This window comes from Manacus candei, unplaced genomic scaffold, assembly GCF_025592945.1.
Source record: "Manacus candei isolate 608988 ecotype Guabito, Panama unplaced genomic scaffold, ASM2559294v1 h1tg000050l, whole genome shotgun sequence".
In the NCBI taxonomy this organism is placed as follows: domain Eukaryota; kingdom Metazoa; phylum Chordata; class Aves; order Passeriformes; family Pipridae; genus Manacus; species Manacus candei.
Genome location: NW_026138098.1, coordinates 32,084,323 through 32,109,523, shown reverse-complemented (window position 1 = coordinate 32,109,523; position 25,201 = coordinate 32,084,323). Strand labels below are relative to the sequence as shown.

The 25,201-nt window shown below is 41.9% G+C and overlaps 1 protein-coding gene across 5 annotated transcripts in view; it reads left to right on the top strand.

The window, feature by feature from the left end:
• Positions 1-25,201, top strand: part of JMJD1C (jumonji domain containing 1C) — a 163,884-nt gene that overhangs the window by 77,279 nt on the left and 61,404 nt on the right. The gene's annotated exons all lie outside the window — the stretch shown is intronic.

The following is a 25,201-nucleotide window of genomic DNA, read 5'->3' as shown; positions in this document are numbered from 1 at the left end:
GGGGTCAGTGTGCTTCCACACGGTGGAGTTTCAGTAATATCAGCTTCCATTTTGAGTTCAGGAGATCACAGACCAAACAACCTGTACTTTAAAACCATTACTTGGGTTGCAAAGTCAGCCGTGGAAAAACTGGAAAACATTTTGTTTTCCTGTGTCTGAATGAGGCTGGAGGTTTAAATTGGCTGTGCCAACTTGCAGTCCTCTGTTCCTGAACTTTAGAATTTTGTTTCATTTTAACTGAATAAAATGATAATTAAGGATGCATATGCAATGAAAGGATGACTGTCTATGCCTAATATTCTTTCTGTGTTGTCTCAAAATCCAGCCTAGAGATGATCCAACAGTTTTTCTGTCAACAGAGTGAGATGGTCCTTACCTGGGGCCCACTGATTCACTACGCATTTTCCATCATTCTCAAACTCTTGAGTATTTTTAAATTTTAAATAATGCAGGTGATGTATCTTTATTCATTACCCTGCACACAGTGCTGGGAATTGTCCAGAACGTGCTAATTCCTAAAAACTGAAAAGTTTACTTTTATAGCTAAGCTGAGTAAAAGACAGATGAAAAAGAACATTTCTGTGGAGTTCTACAAAATACCATGGTGGAATATGGCAGAGAGAATTATATGAGATGTAGTTTAATAACTGTAGCTGAGACATAGTTGATCAAAGTATTTCACATATCATAGAATTTAGAGTGTCTCATAGTTGTTCTGCGTAAAAGTACTTTAAATACATTAAAATATTCAAAGGATGGATTTTTACTATATTTTCATAGGTAGTGTCTTGATGCATGGTATATTAAATTTTAATCAGGGATGGAATCCGTCCGTTCCATCACTGGTGCTATAAAAATAGAAGTGATCAGTTATCTTTTTAATATAGGCATCACTTTTTTTAATGTTTACTTTAGGTCAGGAGTTATATAAGGCTTATTCCTAGTACTCCTCAAATATAATTTCTGCTCTACTTTCCAATGCCCAAAATAGTTTTCTGGTTAAAAAGCATTAATTATGAAGATGGCTATACCGTGTTTTCCTCCTTTATAGAACTTCATATCAATAATACTGTATGTTCAAATAAAACTGAAAGTAGGTCAATTGATTTTTTTATTTTATTTTTTTTTAAAGCCAGTATAGCATGGACTTCAAGCACGTTTTTCAACTCTGGAAAGAAAAAATATTGTTATTTACACCGAAAGCCATTGTTGGAGAATAAACTGCAGTACCTGTGATTCCCTTTCTGATCCAAAAGGGATTTGTTGATAGATACTCGGTGGGAAGTTGTTGCCATTAAGAATGCACTCTTGCAGCTAGAACCCTTTAAATGCTGTCTTTAATTGTTCAAGAAATACAAAGGAAAATTTTCTTTTCTTTGGCTGAAGTGTATAGGGGTCTTTTGTATGATCTTGAAAATAATATCAGTATATCTTTCTTTTGCTCAGCCTGTATTTTTACAAGCTGCCTTGTTGGCAAACATCCTTTTGAAAAGCCTCAGGAAATATTTTCAAGCAAGGTTCACACAAGGCAATGATTGAAAATGCTGTTTTGGTGTTTGTGCAGGACACCAGGGTGAGATTTATCAACCCACAAGGACTTTGTGAAATAAAGTAATGGAAATGGAAAGAGCATGACTTTCTCTAGTAAGAGGTGTGGATTTCTGATGGCCTAAAAGTACTGTATGCCTGCAGATTTCCCTGTAAGTCATCAGTTTGGTCTACTTTTTTTTATAGTTTCATCTTTTGATACTCTCTCTCCCTATAAGCCTTGTTTTCCTAGATTTTTTTTCCTAATATTTTGTTTGTAAGACTATGAAGATTTTACAGCAAATTTAAGTAAAGTTTTTGTATGGCAAAAAATTATTTCAGTTTATTTGAGATGCATAAAATAAATGCGCTGGAAGTGTTCATCTCTGCCATCTTTTTGAATGATGATGGTAACAAGGGAATCAAAACCATTACTGCAGTTGTCTTTCTCAAATAACATGGATTTTTACAAATGCAAGCTAGTTTCAGGACCCTGGAGTAATACTATTAATTTAAAATGTTTTGTTATTTTGGCTTGTACCCATCTCCCAGATGAGACAGACATTTATTTCATACAAGTGTTGATGATGTCAGGCACTAATGGAAATACAGTGTTCTGGTAGATCAGCTGCTAATCTGAAATAACTTTATTTCTAATTTTAAATGTTTATGAACTTGGAATTCCATAATATGAAGAAATTGTTCTGTCAAACTGTCCACCTTTATGTAAGCCTCTCTGTGAAGTTCTTTCATTCAGAAATGCATCGCTGGCATTTAAAAAAAAATATTTTGATAGTTGAATATGACTAGCCCTCTAAAATAATTGTCTAAATGCACATTTGATTGCTTACCAAGCATTTTAGCATCATTTTAAAAAGCAGGTAGTGGTTACATGTCCTCAGCTGACCTTTATATGGCTTCTCTTTCCATCTTGGCTTTAGCTCTAAAGATCTGCTGAATAGCAGCAAGCAGTGGGAAAAGACTAAGTGTAAGGACAAAGCAAACCCCCAAATTATGTCACAGTCCAAACTAACAGTGCATGTCTACCTGGCACAGCAAATGCAGTCAGGTTAGCTCAAGTAAAGAGGGTCAGAAGAAAATATTCTCATCAGGAGTCTTAAACAGGCCTGGAACGTGGCTGATGGTGTGGCCATGGATGCTGTTGAGGTAGAACATTACTGCCTTCAAGTACCAATGGCTGCCCAGTGGAACACTGGAACAGCAGGTTCACAAGAAGCAAAAAAAATGTACTTTATCAACTTTATTAAGTTATTGCCATGTTGCCCTTGCTGCTGAAGGCCGTGCTGTGGCGGAGAGTGATGTACGTGGATGTGACCAGTGGTCACACTGATGCGGGGAGGGGACATGACATAGGAAAGAGGATGCGAGCTCTGGCCCAGGCAGTCGGAGTGTAAACCCCTGTTCGTTTGCCAGTGCTGCCAGATCATTCTGTGTGTTCTGTTCTGGGTTGAGGAGGGGAACTGCGTGTGTGGGAATTGCTGAAACCAGGTAGTGACCTCGTCTGACCCAGTATCCCTGCTCGTATTTTTGTTAGGGAGGAGATGGGAATAACAGTAGTTATCACTTTTGTCTGCTGTGATCCACCACTTGGACAAGGTTTTGTCAGTTAACTTCTTTATTCCTCATTTCCTTTCTTCCTTTTTAGGTTTTATATTTTTTTAATTTTCCTTGTGGCATCCTTTGATGTGGTTTAGGGAGCTGTATGTGTGGTCAGAGAGGGAATTTTGCTGTTCCATTTTGATATGCCTTTTTCAAGGCTCTTTCTGCCCTCTTGGAGGTTTCTCTTTATGTTCTCTTGTACCCCTGCATTAGAATGAACAATTCTCTGCAGTGATTTCATCCTCCTCGATGAAGACAGGACAGGCAATGTTAACAGCACAAAGTAGTGAAGCTGTAAAGTCAAATTTCTGGGCCTTCCTAGTTTTCTTTCCTTCCCCTTGCCAGCATCAGAAGTCAATTAGCATTGTTTCAGCAGCTGCCTGAGTTGTAAACTCCCATTGCTCTCCCAGCCCCCTCAGGACCATCCCAGCTTTAATTCCATAGCATTAGCTGCCAAGCAAGGCCATGGGTATTTGTCAGCCTAAAGTATTTCATACCTAAGATATTAAAGCATGTATCTGAGAGTGGCTTTCTGATAAATATAAGTGTCATCCAAATCTTCTGTGACCAGTTAGTACTTGACCAGGAAAAAATAACACACCCATACAGCAAGACGAAATAATCCGTAGTTTTCAGTTTGTGATTTTCATGCTCTTGGCAGAAAATCCATGTAATCCCTATGTTTGGATATGGTTTATTTTGGGATTTGGAAATAGAAGGTAACTTTTCTAGCCTGAATTAGTCTATGCAAGAAAAAAACAACCAATAAACCCAAACAATAAAGCCATTACTGAGGTTTAGCTTCAAAGTTGTCATATCTCAGCTCGTGTTGAGGGCATGGCTGCGAGGCACAGAGATAAAACTGGTGTTTCCTCAGCTCCCTGATGGCCTTGAACACACAGTCGTGTGCACTTCATATGAAAGAGTCTTTGCTTTGTATGTACAATTACCCAATTCTACTTCTGCAGTGCCTTGAAGAGAGAAATGGAGCTACCTGAAGACAACTTCCTGCCGCCAGTCCCAGTTAACAGACCTGCAATCATCTGTTATGCAACCATCAGAAAAAGCAAGAGTTAATGGGGCTTGCAGGTGAAGGAGGTATCAGTTTAACCTCATCACTGCAGTAGCTGCAGCAAAGAGAAATCTCCGGTACTGAGAGAATTAATCCGAGGAAGCAATTTTTACTTTTGCAAAAAATAAAAAATTCAGGGTAGTAGATGACACTGCCACAATATCTTTCGTAAGCTGTTTTTAAGGAATGGTAGCCTGTGATCTCTCCATATACACTGGTTGGCAGTCTTCTTCAGTCTTCCCCTGCCCCCCTGAATATTTTTGAATAACGGGAATATGGATTAAATTTTTATGTTATAGGTCAGTCTTTTGGAGACTTTAGCTATAAGATATAAACTGAGACAGGATACTTCCATACTACAAAAATCCCCACACCAGTTTGAGTATCTGTGTTGAAGGATTACACTAGAACTACTACACAGCACCTGAATCTTGCCTCTGCACTTAAACACTCTTCACTTAAATACTCAAATGTACCATGTTTTTGCTGGTTAACATTTTACTTCGATGTTATGGTGGAGGGAAACAAATTTTCACCGTCTCTGGTGGGTACAAGGTGCAAAGCCAAGTGTGTTTATATAGAGCTCTGGAGGCCAGCCCCAGGCTGTCTCCTGTGTCAGAAGCCAGGCTGTACAATTCCCGGGAGGATCTGCAGGTTACTGCAGTGTGTGCACCGGGATCAGCAGCACTGGATAAACTGTACCAGACACTTAGAATTCCACATGTACAGTGAGTAAACCTCCACCTGGCGTGCTTTGTGTTTTCTGATAGTAGTGTGGATGTTGTGATAGCAACTCTGCATGTTGAGACCTGTGCTTAAATGCTGCTTTTTGTCAGCCCCACCCCGGGTTGCTTTTGTCAGTCAGAGCAATTCTCATGTTAGAGGTTTCCCAGCTGGGATGATTATCTTTGTGGGAATGGAAGAGGTTGCTCAGAACATATGGAAACGTGCAGGTAGTGCTTGGGTTTTGCTACCTCACAGCTGCAGTTTTGAGGAAGACAGAATCTTTTTTTCACCTTTAATAATTCTGAAAACAAAACAAAACAAACCACCTCATGTTTGGAAGTAGAGTCCTGAAACGTGGTGTGAATGAAACAAATACAGGGACATCTGCTTGCTGCTTCTGAGAAGTTATAAGAGGAACCATGTACTGCAATAAAAGTGTAGATGCCAAAACACATGACTTCTCAGGGAGCCCTGCCAGCACCAGTCCAACAGAAAACTTCTGGTAGGGAAAAGAAGGGTGCAGTTGCTTACCAGCCTAGCCCAGGACTTCCTGGCCTTGTGATAAAGTCAAGTTTACCTCCTTAAAGTTTTTCAATGTAACCTATCTTTTTTTTCTTAATCTATTGGGGGAGGGAGGGGAAAGCCCCTCATTCACATTCATGAATTTTATCTGGATAAGTTGACACTATAACACAGTTGGGCCTTTTATTTTAATAAGTGTGTGGATCTTCTGCATAGTTCTTTCTTTCTTTAAGCACTGAAAAATTAGTATTTACTACAACTTGGTACCTAGAAGAAAACATATTATGGGATAAATTTATTAAAAAAATAAACCTAATTATTAGTTTAGTAAGTTTTAATTGGTCCTATTTCACCCCTTTTCTTTGTAAATATGAGCATTTAGTTAACAAACATGAATGCTTCTGAAACTGATGGTCATTTAGGCTCCACTTTTAGTGGGGGAAACTGCAGTCATTGCACATGTCTCAGTGTGGTAACTGTTGTCAAAACAGACTGCCCATGGGAAATCCTTTTGCAGAACTTGGTATAAAAATCTCTTTTCTCTGGATTAAATGCTGCCCTTCACTGAAGACTGTTCAGACTTCAGAGTTGATGGCTGATACCCTCTAAAATTCAGTACTTTGTGCCATGGAAAATAATACTCATTGTTCTAATGCAATAATTGCAGTCAGCTGTAATAATATGGTGGAGGTGGAAGTAGCTTTGATTTCCAACTGAGAAGTTCATTTAAATTAGTAACCAAAGTGGATTAGACCATCAACCATTGTTAGATGGTTGAGGTGGCCACAGAAATGCACTTTTTTATGAAATAAACTGTTTGTAAACCAGAGAGAAGTCTCATGGAAACCTTCATGGAGGGGTTGTTTGGTTAAGGAATCCCTTTCCTGCTGGAGCGTGGGTTTGATGCTGACAAGGGAGGCAGGAGAGAGAGGTTCATGTTCCTGGGTCAGAGTGAGGAGTAACAGAAACTACTCTGAAGTGGATGGAAGAGGATCTTGAAACTGGGCTTCCCTTTTCAAAGTTGGCATCCCTGTCCTCCATTGCCTGCATGGGCAACAGGCACAAAAACTGACAACAGGCCCATAAACACTCAGGACACAGACTGAAATTGTTTAATATGTTAGCAGGTCTCTCTTTGCTGATATATAAAGCCTGAAGGAATACTCCCCACCCCAGTCCATCCCGGGGGCATGGAGGGAAGCTCGCGAGTAAATGCTCTAATGGCTCTTTTGCACATCATCATCATGGCTGGGCTTCACAAACGAAGATTTGGGAAGGCTCTATCCACATTTGCTACAGGCACGCTGGTGGCTTATGAGGCCAATACGAGACAGACATGTCTGGTTGCAAAAGGCACAGCAGAAAGACTCCTTAGATGGTGTATTCTGCAATACACGGTTCTTTCTGCGTTGCCTTTTCTCCTCGAGAGTGATCCTGCGTGTGTTCTCAAAGGAGACAGCAGCATTATAGATGGTGTGTCTCCAGGCCTCCCGATTGGAGGCCAGAGTAGACCAGTTATGGTGATCAATATGACCAAGGCTGAGATGTTGTTTCAGGGAGTCCTTGTATCTTCTCTTCGGGGCTCCTCTCATGCGGCAGCCAGTGGCAAGTTCACCATAGAGCAGGATCTTAGGGAGGGGGTGGTTGGTCCTTCATCCTTGAGACGTGCCCTGCCCATCGCAGCTGTGTTCTCAGCAACATGGCCTCAATGCTTGTGACTGCTGCTTGTTCTAGAACAGATGGATTGGTCACATAATCTGACCAGTGGATGTTTAGGATTGTACTGAGACAGCGTTGATTAAACACTTGAAGAAAAGCACCAAGATCAGTGTTTACAGAGCCATAGTGTTGTCTACTCTCTTATTTGGTTCCGAATCATGGGTCATCCACGGCCACCACCTGCGTCTTTTGCACATAATGCTCCTAATAATGTCTATATTGAACCCACCTATCAGCAAGCTGAAATTCAATTCATAGAATCATAGAATCAGCTGGGTTGGAAGGGACCTCTGAGATCATCAAGTCCAACCCTTGATCCACTACTGCTGTGGTTACTAGACCATGGCACTAAGTGCCACATCCAGTCTCTTTTTAAAAATCTCCAGGGACAGAGAATCCACCACTTCCCCGGGCAGCCCATTCCAATGTCTGATCACCCTCTCTGTAAAGAAATTCTTTCTAATATCTAACCTAAACCTCCGCTGGCACAACTAGAGACCGAACCCTCTTGTTTTGCTGATAGTTGCCTGGGAGAAGAGACCAACCCCCACCTGGCTACAACCTCCTGTCAGGCAGTTGTAGAGAGTGATGAGGTCTCCCCTGAGCCTCCTCTTCTCCAGGCTGAACAGCCCCAGCTCCCTCAGCCTCTCCTCATGGCACTTGTGCTTGAGTCCCTTCACCAGCCTCGTTGTCCTCCTCTGGACCTGCTCCAGCACCTCAATGTCCTTCCTGAACTGAGGGGCCCAGAACTGGACACAGCACTCCAGGTGTGGTCTCACCAGTACTGAGTCCAGGGGAAGAATCACTTCCCTGGTCCTGCTGGCCACACTGTTCCTGATCCAGGCCAGGATGCCATTGGCCTTCTTGGCCACCTGGGCACACTGCTGGCTCATGTTCAGCCTCCTGTCAATCCAAACTCCCAGGTCCCTCTCTGTTTGGCTGCTCTCCAGCCTCTCTGTCCCCAGCCTGTATCGCTGCATGAGGTTGTTGTGGCCAAAGTGCAGGACCCTGCACTTGGCCTTGTTGAACCTCATCCCGTTGAAGTCAGCCCGATTCTCCAACCTATCCAACCTATTCAGGTCCCTCTGCAATTCTTGCCCATGCTTTTTAATTCCCAAAGTGAAAGGCAAAATACATTCAAATATATTTATCTGAGCTGCATGTCTTGGAAAGCATTTGTAAGTGTCAGCCTTTTGCGTGGAGCGTCTTCCTCTTGAGTGAGAGTTTGGTTTCAGAAATGTTGCTGGGGAGGAGAAAAGGTCATTCATCACCCTCTCACAGCTGCAGTGGGATGTGCACCGTGCTGTGGTGTCTGCTGCATGCTGGGGTGAGGAGCAGCGGTGAAAGGGGTGCTGACACTCTGCAGTTCCTGTGGGCTGGCTGGCTTCTGCTTTCCACCACATTGCTGCAGAGAGGCCTGTGGGACAGTGGCTGGGCCTCTGCCCTCTGCTTCCTGCCACAAGTCAGGTTATGGTCTACCTTCTGTGGCACAACACCTCCCCAGCACAGTTTGCATGAAAAAAAAATATATATATATACACACACATATGTTTTTCTCTTTCTCATACTCATCAAGCTACTTTGGTCCTTAGAATGTGATTTTTAGCCCAGTGTTAAGGGTTGTCTGGTTGGAAAAGCAAGATTGTGCAGCAGAATGACAACTCCAGTAAAATACGCATATTATATTATTAAAACTGTTACCATCTAGAACCCAGTGGGATGTGTCTGTGCACTACAGACAGCATTACACTTCTGAAAACAAGTCAGAAATTTTTACATGTGAGAAGTAGAACTGCAAGGTATTACCAGACCAGACAACAAAAAGGATGGGTTTCAGTTTTTCTGTGAAGTGGTCATGTCTGAAGGAACTTATGCTGAAATTGGAGTTGGCAGGGAGGCAGACAAGTATTTCAGTAACTTGCCAATGTTCTGCTAAGTGTTAAGGCACGTGGGTAACAGGTCCTCTTCATGGCTCTATGGCTGAATGGTGAGGTTACATGTGTCTTGTATGCCACTGCAATTACCTTTTTCCAGCCTAATTAATTATGTTCAAGTCTTGTGGCTTTTACATTAATCCTGTTTTTCTCCTCCTACTGCATGCCAGCGATATAAACCAAAGTAGTTTCTAATATGAAGTCCATCCCACTTTATATAGTGCACGTTTTTGACTACTGCAGCTTGCAATTGCATTTTTTTTTTCTACTTATCTACCCTGGATCTGATGTCTGGTTCAAACTGGAATGAAAATAAATTGGTTGTATTTGGAATGGAGCATCTGGAGTTACTGGATGTTTTCGATATTAAATAAATGAGGGTCACCTTGACTGTTTTTATTAAGTTCAGACTGGGAACATTTCAGTGACAAAGAAAATGAGACAGAATGAAAGGCAAAAATGCAGTAGGAGTAACTTCCACATCTATAGTCTACTTTAAAATACTGTGTTTCACTGACAGGATCAGCTTTACTAAAGTCTGTGGCAGAGGCCAAAAGTAAAGGAATAACTCAAGTAGAAGAGTTCACTGGGGGGAAAAATGCAATGGAAGGAAAGTCCTCAATATTTTTGGGAAGTAATAGGTGGGATGAGGCTTTTGGAATAGCCAATATATTTTGTTGGATTGACAGATACAGAAGGAATTGAATGGTTAGTCTTTAATAATGCAACTTCTTCTTCATTTCTGAAATAGAAGTGTCAGTCTTCATCCTTAGACCTTAATAACTACAACACCACTACTATGACAAATATCTGGTGTCATTACAATGTTTTAATTAATTTCTGTTTGAAAGGTCATAAATAAAAAGCTGATAATGGAATGAATAGCTTTGTCCTTTTAATTTCTTTGAAGATCTAGAACTGAGCTAGTCAAACTTCACTTTCCAATTTCATAGGCCTCCCAACTTCCACAGATTAGTTTTAATGTTAATGTTATAATTACATTTGATGCTCATCATTTTTACATATAATTTTCTTTGATTTCGCACTCTTTTGCCACTTATAGTCCTGTTCAGGAGCGTCTGCACCAACTTTGTATGAGTTCTTTTGCCCTTCAACTGAGGCACATTACTATCCTCAAAAGCAAGGTGGTACTTCTAAATATAGAAACCTAATTTAGATTCTGCTGTGACAACTAGCAGTCCATTTCTTTTTCATTACAATGATGAGGTATTTATTGCTGAAGTCCATTGATATGTTAGTTAAATCATCTTTCAGCTTGAAGGCAGAGAAGAAGCTGCCAGTATGGGGGGAAGGCACAGTTCTTGTAAACACACTTTACTTGGTTGGAGAGGTCTTCCACAGCTGGAATATCTCTGTTCTGTCTCCCTGAACAGGATACGTATTTTCTTCTATCATTAAAGCCACTATTAGAGCCACTTAATGCAAAGCATCTTTACTGAAATAAACTGAAATCCATGGATGTATTTTTCCTTCTCTAATCCTGAAAATAAAGTCAGGTGTAACTTGGTTATAGAAAAAGACTGAATAATGACTGGGAGAGAGAAATGCTAATTTTGTATGCAGGTATGCCAGAGTGATTTATTTTTCATAAGGGGAGGTAGTTCTAAAAGTAACTGTTCTTCTTTCTCAAAAAGTTCTTAGCTTTTATATTCACTGGAAAACATCCCAGTTCTTTTTTTATGTAGCAGAACAGGTTGGGGGGGGAAGGTGGCAAGGCGCAGAAAAAGGTGATGGTTTCTGCTTTTTATAGGCCAAATGGCTATGTGATTCACAGCTGGGATTTTTGACCAGAAATGGGTAATTCATTTTATAGATTCTCCTGAAGTAATTCACTGTACAATGTTACAGCACTATGAAATGGGGGGGGGGGGGGAGTGTCCTAAAGATTTAGTACTTGCCCTATTGTCCAGCTCCATTTGTGGGTCTTGGTCTGAAATAGCTCTCTTTCAGAGAAAAATAAAAACCTGTCAGAGAGAGTTACTCTTTTGTTCCCTCAATACCTACCTAATGTAAAGCTTGTTCTTGTTGCTTTGGGGGTGGGGAAGGGAGTAAAGTTCTTAAAAACATTTTACAGATATGAGAATATAAAGACCAAAGGGAGGCTTCGTTTTTAAACTTCCATCTATTGCTTGCTTTATATCTTGAATAAGCACAGCGTGAGGATATCTTAAATAGGAGTAAAAAACAATCCAAACTTCTGAATAGTCCTAGATTTAAAGCTGTAATCTGATTTATTGATAGTTTTGTATCAGTTATGCCTGGCTTGTTGGGCCAAGAAAAAGAATAAGTTAAATAGTAAATTGAAATACTGTTACACAAAAAAGCCGAACATGATTAGGAGAATTATAAAAGAAATAAATTACAAGAGCTGTACTCAGTTGAAAGGCAAAAAAATTGACAGTGTGTCTCATTCCCACATGCACATGCACACTTGCAAGTGGCAAAACTGCTCGGAAGGGGTGCAGAAGGGAGGAGGGTGTGGAGCAGAACAGTGTGTGGGGACGGGGCCTGGGTGATTTCTGCTTCTTGTAGAAAACAGAGGAGTGTTGCCTGGGGTTTTGAGGTGTGTTTCCAGCTACCAGAGGGGATGTGTGGGGGTAACACACAGAGCTTTCTATTCTTGTTGATCCCCTGCCAGCTGTTTCACCTGTTGGGTCTTTCTTGCCCTTCTGGTGGTTCTTTTCCTGCCTCCTGTGCCTTCTCCTCTGTTTACATCTCCCTTTTTCTTCAGTGCTGGGTGCCAGCAATGGGGAGAGCTTTTCTGTTCTCATCTCTGAGGCCACAACCCTCAAGAGTCAGGAACAGTGATTGCCAGGAAAGGAAACAGCTCCTTGCTTTGCAGGCATTTCTCACTCAAATGTCTGTGAACTCATATTTTTTTTGGCCTCTAACTGTGCCAAATTTGGATAGACTTCCATGGGAATAACCAAAGCAGACATCTTTGACACATCCAGTTTGTTATAAAGCACTGGGCTTTTAGTAGAGATCAGCAAAGCCGGCATAGGACCCTTTCCCAGGGGATTGGAAAGCAAATCTTGTTTCTTGAGTAGTGTTTGATTTGAATGTAATTTATGGACAGCATTTGAACTTGAGTATGAGATGGTTCCTGCTGCTACCCACAGCTGTTCTGAATGAAGAGTTGAAATTCCTTTAGACAAAAGGTTTCAGAAGTCAAGCAGCTAATAAGTAGTTGCTGTGTAACTGGTGAGTATATCAAGGGAGTTTTGTGTGTGTCCTTTTTAAAGGCAAGGATTTGAAACAGATGAGAGTTAATAATCAAGGGAACAGTGGAGGAAACCTGAAAAATGGCAGATTTAATAAAAATGACTAAATATAGTATGCATGAAATTACTAATACAGTTCAAAAGTGAAGAGGAGAAAAAGCCAGAAAATCTGAAAGGCTCAAGATGCAACAGGCAATGAGGCTAGAACTTAAACCAGTTCCAGGAACTAAGGGAGGGCTGAGGAGTTGCATATTTCTTGGTGAGACTTTTGATGTTGGTGAATGGGAAGATAAGAATGGGAAAGCTGAGAAAGATCCTGAAGGGATTTGAGTGGGAGTGGGAAGGAGAGACTCCATCATTAGCCTTTGTGATAGGATAAACGGCAGCAAATTTTCTTCTGTGGTGGATTACAGATGTGCACATCACACTGGAGAATTACAGATGTGCATATCACACTGGAGAATTACAGAGTAAGTACTGTGACAATCCTAAGTGGAAATGTGGTACCTGGAGGAGACTGCCCTGGTGGGGGATAATTCTTCCAGGGAGGCTCTGCCCCCAAATACCTGGAAAAATTGCCTTTAGAGAGAGTGGCTGATACAATGGCTGGAACTTCAGTGTAAGAAAAAAGGCTTTGACCAGCAATGAAATCTCCATTCAGACTTCAACTTGTAGGTTAAACACTTGGTTTTGTCTCGGCATATGGAGAAGTGTCAGTGGGTAGAAGACTAGTACCAATTGAGAAGGAAAAGAGCTCCAAGATTGAGGAAAGTGATAGGCACTGCAGCTAGGGAAAGGTTAATGGATAATGGCATGTGGTTACTAAGAAATAACTGAAATGTTGAGAGCCTGGACAACAAAACATAAAAATCTAAGCTGCTTATAGAGGATGGGATATAAAACATCTGAAGGGTGGCAGAATGCTCTTAGTAACTGGACTGGAGGTGTTTAAAATGCTTTGTGCTGTTCAGAAATAACCTAACTAAAGGAAAAGCTGTGCAGTAGTAATTATATAGTAGATTAGAAAAAAAACTTCAGTGTAAAAAGGACAGCCCAAAATCAGTTTGGCTCAAAATCGCTTTGGAAAAAGATGACAGAAGGAGCAAAGAATCTGTGTTGGCCCCAGGGTTAACTCAAATAGGGATAGGGATCTTTGTAGTGTTCTTAGATAAATACTGCTTGTTATCAGGTGGTTTACTTTCCCAGGTAGAGATAAGAGAAGAAGTGATAGGGCCAAGGTATTCCTGGATGTGATTGCTGGCAAGTTCCTTCCTCAAACTAGTCACTGAACCAACAGGAAGTCAGCGTTACTTTAGACTTCGTTTTGAAAAGCAGTGAGGATATTCTAGAAAAATAACTTTGGATTGAGGATTCAGTTTCACTTTGTGCTTTATCAGCTGCTGAGGGAGCTGGGCTGGCTTCCCTCGCTCTGCCCCCGAGCTGATCCGAGTAGTTACGGAGTTACATCAGCAAGGTGACTCCAGTAAAATGAGTCACCCGGGTGGGGGGGTGAGCTGCCATGGATCAGGCTGCCAGAGGAGAGACAGAGCCAGTGCTGGGGGCTGGTGAGACATTCAGGCAGTTTACAGTTAATCAGATCAAGTGGAACTTAAAATCGCACCCTTAGTAGTCGTGGGGTTGATTCAGTTTTAAATACGTGGAAAAAATACAGGGAAGTTGGTTTGGAAATTTTAGGTTTCGAATCTTAGTGGGAAATTTAAATAAGCAAAGCTGGTCAGAAGTGTAAGGAGCCTCAGGACACGATTTCTTGAAGTTACAGATATGTAAAGCTTGTCTGAAAACTGAATTCCCAGTAAAGAGTTATCCTGGTCTGCAGACCAAAATGGGTGATTAGTCAGCCCAAGGATGTATAGTGAGACTAATGCAGGAATCCTGCAAGTAGTGTCAGAGGGGACACAGGGGTCAGGACAACTTAATTCTGGTTTGTTTCTAAAGTAGAACTCAATCTTCCAAATGGTGTGAAAACAAATAAAAGGAAGGTTTTGCATGGTGAGAAGGTTAGAGAATAACAATGATACACAACTAAAACTTTAAGTGGTTTTGGCTTTTCAGTAAGGGCAGTGATAACTAGGAGGAAAACACAAGATGTATGAGAATAAGAGAATGGAATTTCTACTACTACCAGAGGGAACTTAAGGATCGTAAAATACTTAGACCCATAGAAATTTCCATCTCACAATTAGGAAAGAATTAGTGCTTATTGTAACTATTTTAGCTCATCTTTCCTTCAGGGTGGTACCGAGGATTGGAAAAAGCAGTGCCAACATAAAGAGGGGAAAAGGAACAATTAGACAAGCAATTAAAAGCCTGTCAGTCTATCCTCACAATATGTAAAGCTTTGGAAGGCATTGAGGGGTGTGAGCAGGAGATTAAAGAAAATGAAGTAGACTACAATATACCTACTTCAGAGAGTGAATTTTATTGACCTTATACCTGTCTTTGAGAAGAATTAATTTTCTAGACAAGGAAGGCCAGCTCATGGCCTTCAGGTCAGGGATGATCTGCCAGAACCTTTCCCGAGGTCTGCAGGTAAATCTTCCTGTTCGGCTCCATCGGTGGGAATGTGCAGGCTGGGATTAGTGCAGGCAGGGAAAGCTGGTATCTCACAGCTCTCAAGATTATTGCCAGAATATTTTCTGCCAGGGAGCGAGGTCTTGAGACTCTCATTTGCATTGCAGCCCCACAAGGATCGATGATTGGTAGCTGCTCAGAGAGGCCGTGAAATAGGTGATGTTGGTCAGAGAGATATATGGCGTAATAAAGCCAGACTTAAATATATCAGTAATTTGGGCATGTGTTTCTAAATGCTGTTTTATTTGGGAGAGGTGAGTGACTCTGTGGATATTGTAGAATCATAGACCAAAAAAGACTTTGAAATCATCTAATCTAAATTTAGGCAGTTAAAACTTGTTGTGTCTGCTGGAGAGGTTAAGAAATTATTCCTTGCAGCATCCTGTTTTCATAGCTAGAGACACACCCAGCAGTTTTCCCCTCCCAGTCTCTTCAGTCTGTATTCACCCATGGTATTTTCCAAAACTATGCTTATTTTATTGTACATACCTGTCTTAAAGAACAATATCCAAAACTCTGCTCACTTTATAGTACTATAACCGAGGCTTTATGAATGCAGAACACAGGTTGTACTAACATTTATATATACCAGTATTGTGTTTATATTTTTACAGCGTGATACTGTTAACTCATAGCCCATAAATTGAACCTAACCTCTCTTTTTTCTGGGGAATTTCTCCTTAGCCATTCAGTATTTCTGCTGTTGAGTTTTGCTTACGTGCAGTGTTTTGCATGTCATCTTTTTTGTCAGACCGCTTGTCCAGTTTGCATTTTTGTCCTCTAACATAATTTGCAGTCCCATCAAGCTGGTTGTTTGTCAATTTAATAAATGTAGTCTCTGTTCCATCATCTGGGTCACTAATGAAAACAGTGAGTAAGAGCAGACCCAGTGTAGGTGACTTTGGGAACTACATTCTACATACATATTTTCACAGATAGTTAGTAGTGATTTCTGAATGTTTGATGGTTTTGTGGGATTTGTTTATTTATTTATTTATTTAGTGTCAGGATATAGACCTGCTTCTCAATTCTGCTCTTCTGTTTGTCAAGGAAATTTGCTTTGACATTATGGATGCTATGACATATTTTGGGATTCATGCTGGCTTTTACTTATGGCTTTGTATTCTTCAAAGTGTTTATAAATAGACTGGTTATAGCTACTCTGGGTTTCCTCCCCCTGCCCTTAGTCATGGGCTGCTCTTGCCATCAGCACCTTGAAATGCTACATCATGGACCCACTTAAACAAAAACTTTGGTTGGCTTTGTTCTTAGGCAAGAAAATGTAATTAATATAATTAATCTTGACTTTTGTAATGCATTCCGCAGTATGGCAAGCGATGAACAGTCAGAGGAAGACTGGGATTAGTAGCCTGAACAGTACATTAGGTAGGAGATGATAGCTATGTGGTGTTGAAATAGGTGGAACGGTGGAGTGGTGAAATAGGTCTGTCTGCCAGTAGTTGTTAACACATTTTAGGAATGACCTGCTTAGTGTTTTCATCTTTGGACTAATTGATTAAATTTGATTAAATCAATAGATGGTGCAGAATAGATGAAGCCCTTAACACAGAGAATGGGGGGGGGGGTGTTATGCGACTAAAATTGAATGTCCTTGAGGAACAAAGTAATAAAAATGGAACAAAACATCACTGCATAAAACAGAAAGTGGTGGATTTAGGAGCAGATGGCAAATGTAGGTGAGAGCTTATCCAGCGGAAGCACTGGCAAGGAGGAGGTTTGAGCCTTCTGGCCCGTCAGAGGAGCACTGAGAACCTGCTGGGTGATGTCGAGATGGTCGAGGTGTGACTCTGGGATGTGCCTGTGTCCCCACAGAGCTGCCCCTGAGAGTGCTTTTAAACTAACACACATCATCCTGCCCAGCTATGCTGGAGAAAGATAAATTGAAGCCAAACAGGACGCAGGGGGGGTGTAGAAGTACAATCTAACGTGAGAGACTACATGTAAGTAGAAAATACAGGCTGGTAACATTGCCATGTATGCTAGTATGGGAGGAATGAGGGAATGTAGTCACTGCTATAAATAGATCTTGGAGGTAAATACTGTCGATACACTATACAAGCGGATCCAGAAGATCCCAAATTCACAATACAGGCCTGAGACACAACTTTGAAAAAATTACTTCTTTCTAACATACCACAAAGTTTGAACTTTGAAAAGAAATGCATTTCACATTTAGTGGGAAACTTCTAAGTGAGACATATTTATGTGACCTTTCAGGGACCCCAGAGAAAGGAGATGAACAAGATCTGGATCATTTCGATTTTATCTTTAAACTCACAGCTGTCACAGTTTGAAGATGAGTGAATTTATAAAAAGCAGAAAACTTGTTATCTCTGAGAGAAATACTTTGAGCACCATCTGTCCCGTGTTTTCCTGAAAGGAAAAAAAGTGTTTGTCCATCAAGGTTGCTACTGGACAAGCATGTAGGGCAGATGTGAGAATCTAAAAATAGCATTGTGGGGGGAGAATCCATTATGATATCTAGGTTATTTTCTAATTTGTTTACTAGATAGACTGATGGCGTTTCAACATTATTTCAGCATTATCCTGATGCTGGGATATATTGACTAAAACCCCGTCTGTTCCATCAGACTTTTTATTATCAAGTGTAGACTTTTAACCTCACCTTCTTAGCGGTTTATGCCTATAAGAGTTTTTTATTTGAGAAGTTCTCCCAAACCTTTTAATGCTGTAGAGTCAGGAATCAAACCAGTGTACCAGCAACTGTTGTCTGTGTAGGATGTCTGACAGAGCTACACTATAGTTATAAAACAATCATAGCAGGAGAAAATACTGCTCAAGAAGGTGAAATATATATTTCTGTGTAGTCTGACACTAGATTGTTTCTCTCCCTGCCTATGTGACACACAAAGGTGAGGTGAACAGTCTGATATTTTTATTTGAGGAGCATATACTAGCATGTTGTCTCAGTAAGATGGAGCTTTTTATACAGATAATTAAGCCACAGTGCATGAGTGTTGGTTAATATTTAAATCTTAGTGTTTGGAAATATGAAAATACTACTTTTAAGAATACTCTTATGTGTAAAGTGTACATGTTTAAAATATAAAAAGGATGTATTACCAAACACAGACCAATGTTCAAGTATGACCTTACTCCCAGCAAGCTGGGACTGAGAGCACAGAGGCACGGGATCCAAAATGAGTAATCCTCTCCCTCCATGAATGGCCTTTCCCTGTTACAGAAATCCAGAAATAGCCAGATAGAAAGCCTGAAGAACTGGCAAATGGGATTCCTGATTTTCTGGAGACAGTGGCAGTAGAAAAGGAGGCAGAAGTTGCAGCCTTTTAACTATTCACCTGAAGACCACATTCTGAATATATTGCAGATTGAATATGCTCATTCTGCAGCTCTTATTGTGCCTGACAAACAGTGAAATACGCTGCTGTCAGTAAAAGGGGTAAATGTAAACCTAGAGGAATGGCCTTCAGGAGTCTTTTGCTTCTCAGAAACTGACTCCAAATTTATGTATAACAACTTCATTCCCAGGATAACGTGAAGCAGGTATTTCCCTCTATCAGCTCCTACAGGATGTGTTCTTTTAAAATACTGCTCTCTGTTTTGATATTTTTTTCCAGATTTTTATATTTCACCTTTTGTATGGTTTTGAGGCTTTTGTTATTCCAGATAGCTCTACACAGGAACTCCTCTTTAACACGTCCCAGCTCTGTTTCAAGAGCCAGTTCCACTCCCTGTAGGCTTTTACTTAACCGCATCATTCCAGCCTCCTACTCAAGTGACTATTTTCCAGCATGATGTCAGGAATACACTGCATGCCCTGGGTGTGGCATCAGGATATGGGGAGCATTGGATGTTGCAGGAGTCGTAGGGCTGTGGGAATGGAAAATACCAAATGGTGCATTCTCAGCACTGTCATAACAGAGGAAGTGATGCTGGAGTGAGGCTCCCTTGGAACCGCACCCCGTTTGCGTCCGATGGAGCCAAAGGCTTGTTTCCAGGAGGCGTCCCTGGACCGAAGGGCCTGCCAGCAGCCTGAGCAATCAAGGAGCCTGAACTTCAGTGGGAAGCTGATCTTTCTGTGGTGAAGATGCTCCCGAGTTGTTTTGGAGAAGAGCAAATAGAAAAATGCAAAACAAAATACAGTCCATTTAAAAGACAGGAAGCTGACTAAGCTGGTGAATAAGATGCTTTAGACAAAGGAAAGACAGGGAGTGGCAGGGCAGAGGAGCTGAAAAAACAGCAAATTTGGGAAAAAAAACAGTGATCTTGAAATGAAAGTTAACAAACATGTTAAGGGGGTGAGATGGAAAAAGTTGAGGCAGGTATTTAAGCTCTGGGGAATAAAAAACAGAGAGGGACCTTATGAAAGCTGGATCTGTGTGGCTCTCAGGAAGTGAGATGTGCTTCTGAGAGGCAACTGGGAATGTAGTCTGAGAGGGACAGGAAATAGTAGGAGGGTGAAAGGTGGAGTCCAGTTCTGTAATGGACTTCATTTAGTGGGAAGTATGAGAGGGAGGCAGTTGCCGGATGCTGAATCAGAAGAGCAGCACTTCAGTGGGTGTAAGAAGCCTGAAGCTGATGTTCTCAATCAGGCTGTTTTTGTGGAGAAGAGGCTGAGTTAATGAATGTTACGTCCAGTAAGTTCAAGGGCAAAAGGATGCAAGAACATTGTGAATGTTGGTGATAGGGTTGGAAGAAGAAAGTAAAGCCAAGAAATGAGTTGGAAGGAGTTTGGCATCACTGTGATGGAAGCAAGAAGGCTGAAGAAGCACGAATACTGCAAAACATGGATAGCACCCAAGTTAAAAAGGGTTTGATGAATATTGCAGACGGAGTATGGGTAAGAACATTATGAACTTGACGCTGTTGTGCTCGCTTTTTGGAAGACAGGATCTGGTCCCAAGGCTAATGAATGGTGTGGCACATTACCACAACACTTACAAACTCATATGAAAGTCCGGGATTTCATTGTGCAATGATTCGTAGATGAAATGCAGAATGAGAAGGGTTCCTTTCTGCATAGAGTTAAAACTTGAGTGAGTCAAGGGCGGATGACACACAGAGACAGGCAGATGGGAAATAGGAGGCATTGCTTACAAGGGAAGATGAGGCTTCCATAAAGCAGTGGCCAAGCTGCTGTCAAGGTTTCAGAGGTCATTACAGCAAGCAGAGTATTAAGGTGAAAATGGAAAGATATCAGCGAATCAGCTTTGCAAGTGTTGCCAGTAAACTGTTCCTGAAATTGATAAATGAACCATAGCAGGATCCGGAGATGCTGTTCCTGGAAGTGGAGTGTGTGTGATGGGGCTGCTGAGGGAAGCAGTGCAAACAGTGGATGTGGTGGGCTGGAGGCGTGACAGCATTTTGCGTGGTCTGATCATGTGTGCATTTAGTAAGGCCAGAGAAAGGAGGCTTCAGTAATCAAAAGGCAGAATGAACGTAGGCTGGTGCTCTGAACTGTGGGGATGGGTAGAAAAACATGTTTTATAACAGATCTTTGTTAGAAGGATCTGCACCCAGAAGTGAGAGTGAGAGTGAGGTCACACTTGAAGGTGATGTTGATGTTACTGGATTTGCGTGTTGATGTTACTGGATTTGAGCGAGGGGAAGAGTCACAGCATTTTTCCTTATCTAATGAGGGGAGAGGACTTGGGAAAACACAAGTCTGTTATAGTGATGCTGGGCTTAAGATGAGACATCCAGAAAGAGGTGCCTGAGATACTGCTCAACATTTTGTCTTTGAACATAAATCTGGGGTTAGAGCATTGCCCGGCAAATAAGAAAACTTATATAGTGCTATTGCCTACAATGATAATGATTTTTTTTTTTAAGGCCATGCATCTGGGTTTTGTTTTACCACAATTATTGGTCTCTTGTTGCAGCAGGGGCACTGATTCAGCCCCAAAAATAGCACCAGTTCACTAACAGAGCTTATTCTCAGAGTTGCATTTACAGTACTGGTATGATGGAATAGATGGGGATGAAGTAATGGGAAAAATTGCAGAGTCATGTTGATGCATGCAGCATTAAACCCCATGGTGCTTGCCCAGGGAAGGGTAAAAGTGGTTTTAAAAGTTGACTGAAAACATTGAAAGATAGAAACTGTATTTTAAATCGAATTAATTTGAAATAAACTGTAAAATCAGTTAGTGCTGATATGTGAGTGTATTAATTGTACTGTTGCTTGTGTTCCTTCATCAGGGCTCATGCCCCTGTCCTCAGATTCTCAATTTTGAAAAATTATTATACTAAAGATAGCCTGGTGAAGTTTTTGCATGTCTGATTTGCCCACCTCCATAACCAAAAAAGGAGACTTTAAATGAGGAATTTGCCAAATGAACTGGCACCTGAACGCCAATTGCTCTGTTTCACATGTTGCAGCTCCAGGAGTAATAATTGTTTCACACACATTAATTCCTCCTTTGGACTTTGGCTTTTGCACTTAAGTACACCATCTGAACTTGGTCAGTTTGCACAAATGCATAGTGAGAAAGTTCATTTCTCCACTAACGTGAGGCTGAGCAAAGCTCTGCCCTTGCACTGCATTATTTCTGCAGGACTATCTCTGTGAAACAGTTCTGCTTGCTAAGCAAATGTGGGGTGGCACAGACAGGAAGAAGATAAGTAGAAAAATGCTAATTTAAAAGATGAAGACCGATTTAACTAACCTTCATTTGTTTTAAAGTTTAAATATTTACTCCTTTGCAATATTTGCATGTGCTCTTTCCTGGCCAGCAGCATTGCCCACGTGGGTTTGTCGGGGTGAGGAAGGAGCCCGGTTTGCAGTTCAGGGGGTTCGCTGCCTGCAAGGAGCAAAAGGGGGTCACAGCAGAACGCCCGGTCAGCGTGTACCATCCCCTCCCGGTGCGGCATTCCCAGTGCGGCGTTCCCGGTGGCAGCAGCTCCCAGCAGGGCCGTGGCTTGGGGCCCGGTGCTGGCTGCCGGCCAGCCCGCAAGTGCAGGGGCTGCAGCTGCTGCCGGCCCCTGCCCGCTCAGCTCCAGTGAAAAACCCACCAGGGTTCTGAGGGGGAAAAAAGGAAGGGGGGGGGGGAAAGAGCAGCTCTTGAACAACCGTACCAGAACAACCTTCTGCCTCAAAGCAAACAAAACCCAAACCGAAAACCTCCAGCGGAGGAAGGCGAAGCCATCCGCCACCTGGAATTCTTCCTGCGGTCACTAAAAATACAAAAGGCACAGTCTTACCATCCTCACATGGATGGCTTGAGCCCGGGCCGTGCTGCAGCACACCGGGGAAGTTACAACTGTGATTTTAGGAAGGGGATGGTTGCGTTTTTCCGTTGATTTTCATGATTATCTGTAGTTCTAGCGATTATCTGCAAAATAGGGCACGCTGTGTTACCAGTAATACATGTATCCTGTGGCAGCAAGCCAGGACAGTAATTGAAGGTCAGGGATTGTTTGTGGAGTGCAGTTCAGTGTGCTGCCTGATTCCATAGGGGACTGGCAGTACCAAAGAACAAAGGCAGCTCTGTTCTACAAGCTTATAGTATGGCTTGTTTGACAGAGTTCAGGCCCAATTGTGAGAAGAAGCAAACAGTAGTGGAAAACAATGCTAAAATAATGTAACTACCAAATAAGCCTTTTTAAAATGTATCTTTCTGCAAATGTCAAAACTAACCTTGGATAGACACTCATGTTTTAAATTCTTGTTTAAAATTCAGTTATGCCTTTATATGGCAAATCTGTGTTTTGTTAAGAATATACACCTATATGTCGTGGTAAATTTAAGTCATTACAATTTAAACGTCACTTTATGTTGCCTTAGTCTGCTTAACATTAGCAGTTGCACCACTAGCAACTTCCTTGGTTTTTTATACTCTCAAAAGGTGTTTTCCCACTCAGCAGATTTTTCCTGAGAACATCTTTAAGTGAAACCCTTGGAAATACAGTTGCTGAGTTAGTATTCCATTCGTAGCTGGTGCAACTTGAGAATTTCTAACAAAATCCCTCCATGGTAATGAACTGGTAGTGCTGTGCTGGGTATTAATATTCTTTGTTATTAAGTCGCAGTCTATTAATAAAGCTTTGTCCAAATGGGCAAACTTGCGTGTCCTCCAGACAGTCTTGTGATTTGTATTTTAATAGTGTCTGTCTTGGATATTATTAAGGATTGCCTACTTTGACAGTTGCACTACATACCACACAGCTATCACAGCACCATTAGTTCAAGAGTAGCATGAAGGATGCTGTGCTCTGTAATAGACGTAATTTATTTGTTTGCCCTTCCTGAAATAATTACTAGCATTTGGGCTCTTAAGAGAAATGGTAAAACAACCCCCTGAAACTGCATGAGATAGGTGTGAATCTGTGGGTTGAAATAGTATGTCTTAGGGGTGCTCAGTTCTTCTTGGAGGTAGTCTAAAATGTGCTTTAAAAGTTAAATTGAAGATCATGCAGGAACAGAATTAAGTTTGGAAAAATATTTATTGATTACTTGGCAAAGTGTGAGTTCAGGATATTTCCTTGTGTCAGCTGTTACTGATAGGTTGAGTTTTACTTTTTAGAGGTGGTGAGGCCTCTGAAGAACCAAGTCTGTGAAAGAGTGCCCTGCTCACTTGACAAGTGACCCTGTTGGGTGACTGAGAATGGGGACGTTTCTGCTCCGAAGGGAGAGAGGGTGCAAACTGCGACCACAAACACGGAATGAAGGTTTCATTTCACTCTCTGTTCTGCATGACCTGTCTCAGTACTGGTGAAGTGACTTGGGTGTTATTCCCCTCTACCCTAGGAGAGGTCGGCTGGAGAAGAAGAAATTGGAAAGAAATCAGGTCAAAATGGTGTCACTAAGTCATTTCATTTTTTCTCTGGAGATGAGGCAGTGCAGCCCCACCATGGCCTGGCTGGGGCAGGAGGTGTGTTTTGGGGGAGCAGAGAGAGTTAGTGAGCCCCATGCTCTGCTGGTGGTAGGAGGTGTCTGCCCTGAGGGCCTGTGGATCTGGTGAGGGGCTGTTGGCAGGGAAGCTGAAGGAGACGAGAGGAGCAACTGTCCAGTCTGGGAGGTCAGGAATAGATGGAGGCTGCTCAGGGCACTGCTGTTCCCCACAGCCTTCCTGCCATATAAGGCTGTCAGCTGCCTTGGGCTGGCCAGGCTGGAAGACCACTTAAAAGGGAAAAATCAATACAGTAAACCACCACCTCTGATAGTGTCCCTTCAAAGCAAAATCCAGTTTTGCAGTTATGTGGTTTGAGCACAGGCTGGGTATTGTATAAAACCCACGCACAGGTAGTCTGGTTCCTGCCCTGTGCGCGTGCAGTGTCACAAACTGTTACAGAAGAAAACCAGTTTGCTGGAGAAAAGTGTGTGGTGGGTAAGAGAGGGCCTTCCAGTTCAACTTCAATATTTAACCGTACCCAAGTATTTTATTTCAGAGCTCAGTATTTTATAGCATTCCAATACACCTTTAAGCTTACATCATTTGGAATAATTCAAGATGAGAACAGAGATGTAGTCATGCATTGATTTCCCATTATTCTCATACTTTCTTGGCAAATGACACGCTCTGTATTTTTTCCATGAGGTGAAAAATGTACAGCTGTTTAAAGGTTTTGGAGGAAATAAATGCCTCTACCCTAATCTTCCTTGTGATTATTTTTCCTCCCCCTCCCCACTATCCATGTTTGTGTATGTGAGCTAAGTTCAAGGAGAACATTACAGGTGTTATTGCTAAATTTTTCTTTGGTAATTCCATTTTCTAATTAGTGTCCCATGAACTTTTTTTTTCTTTCTGCTGGACCTAGAAGTGATGTTTCTATGTGAACTGCAACTAGTTGGTTAGAGCCATTAAATTCTGTTCAGCAGTGGGAAAACACCTTTAATATTTTTGTGTGTGTGTGTCATCAAGGAGAAAATAGGTTGTATGGCGAAATAAGAAAATTGTGCTTGAGAACATTTTCAATCCGTTCCCGGGCTGAGTCCCTACAGAGGCGGCTTTGGGCTGCGCAGGGGGCGCGGAGCCGCCCCCCGCCCTCTACCCCGGCTGCTCGTGGACCCGCACCAGGCGCTGAGCTCATGCCTGACCCGCCCTTCCTTTTTACTACTTAGGTTTTTTTCTGGGTTGACTGTGGACAGAGCTGCAGCCCTCGCTTGCTGACTCTCCAAAGCCCACCCGTGGGAGGGACAGGGAGCAGCTTTCCAAGGACGGGCCCGGCGCCGCGGGGGCTTAGCGGGGAGGGGGAGCGCTGGGGCTGTAGAGGAGATCTGACTCTTCGGAGCGGGTGCC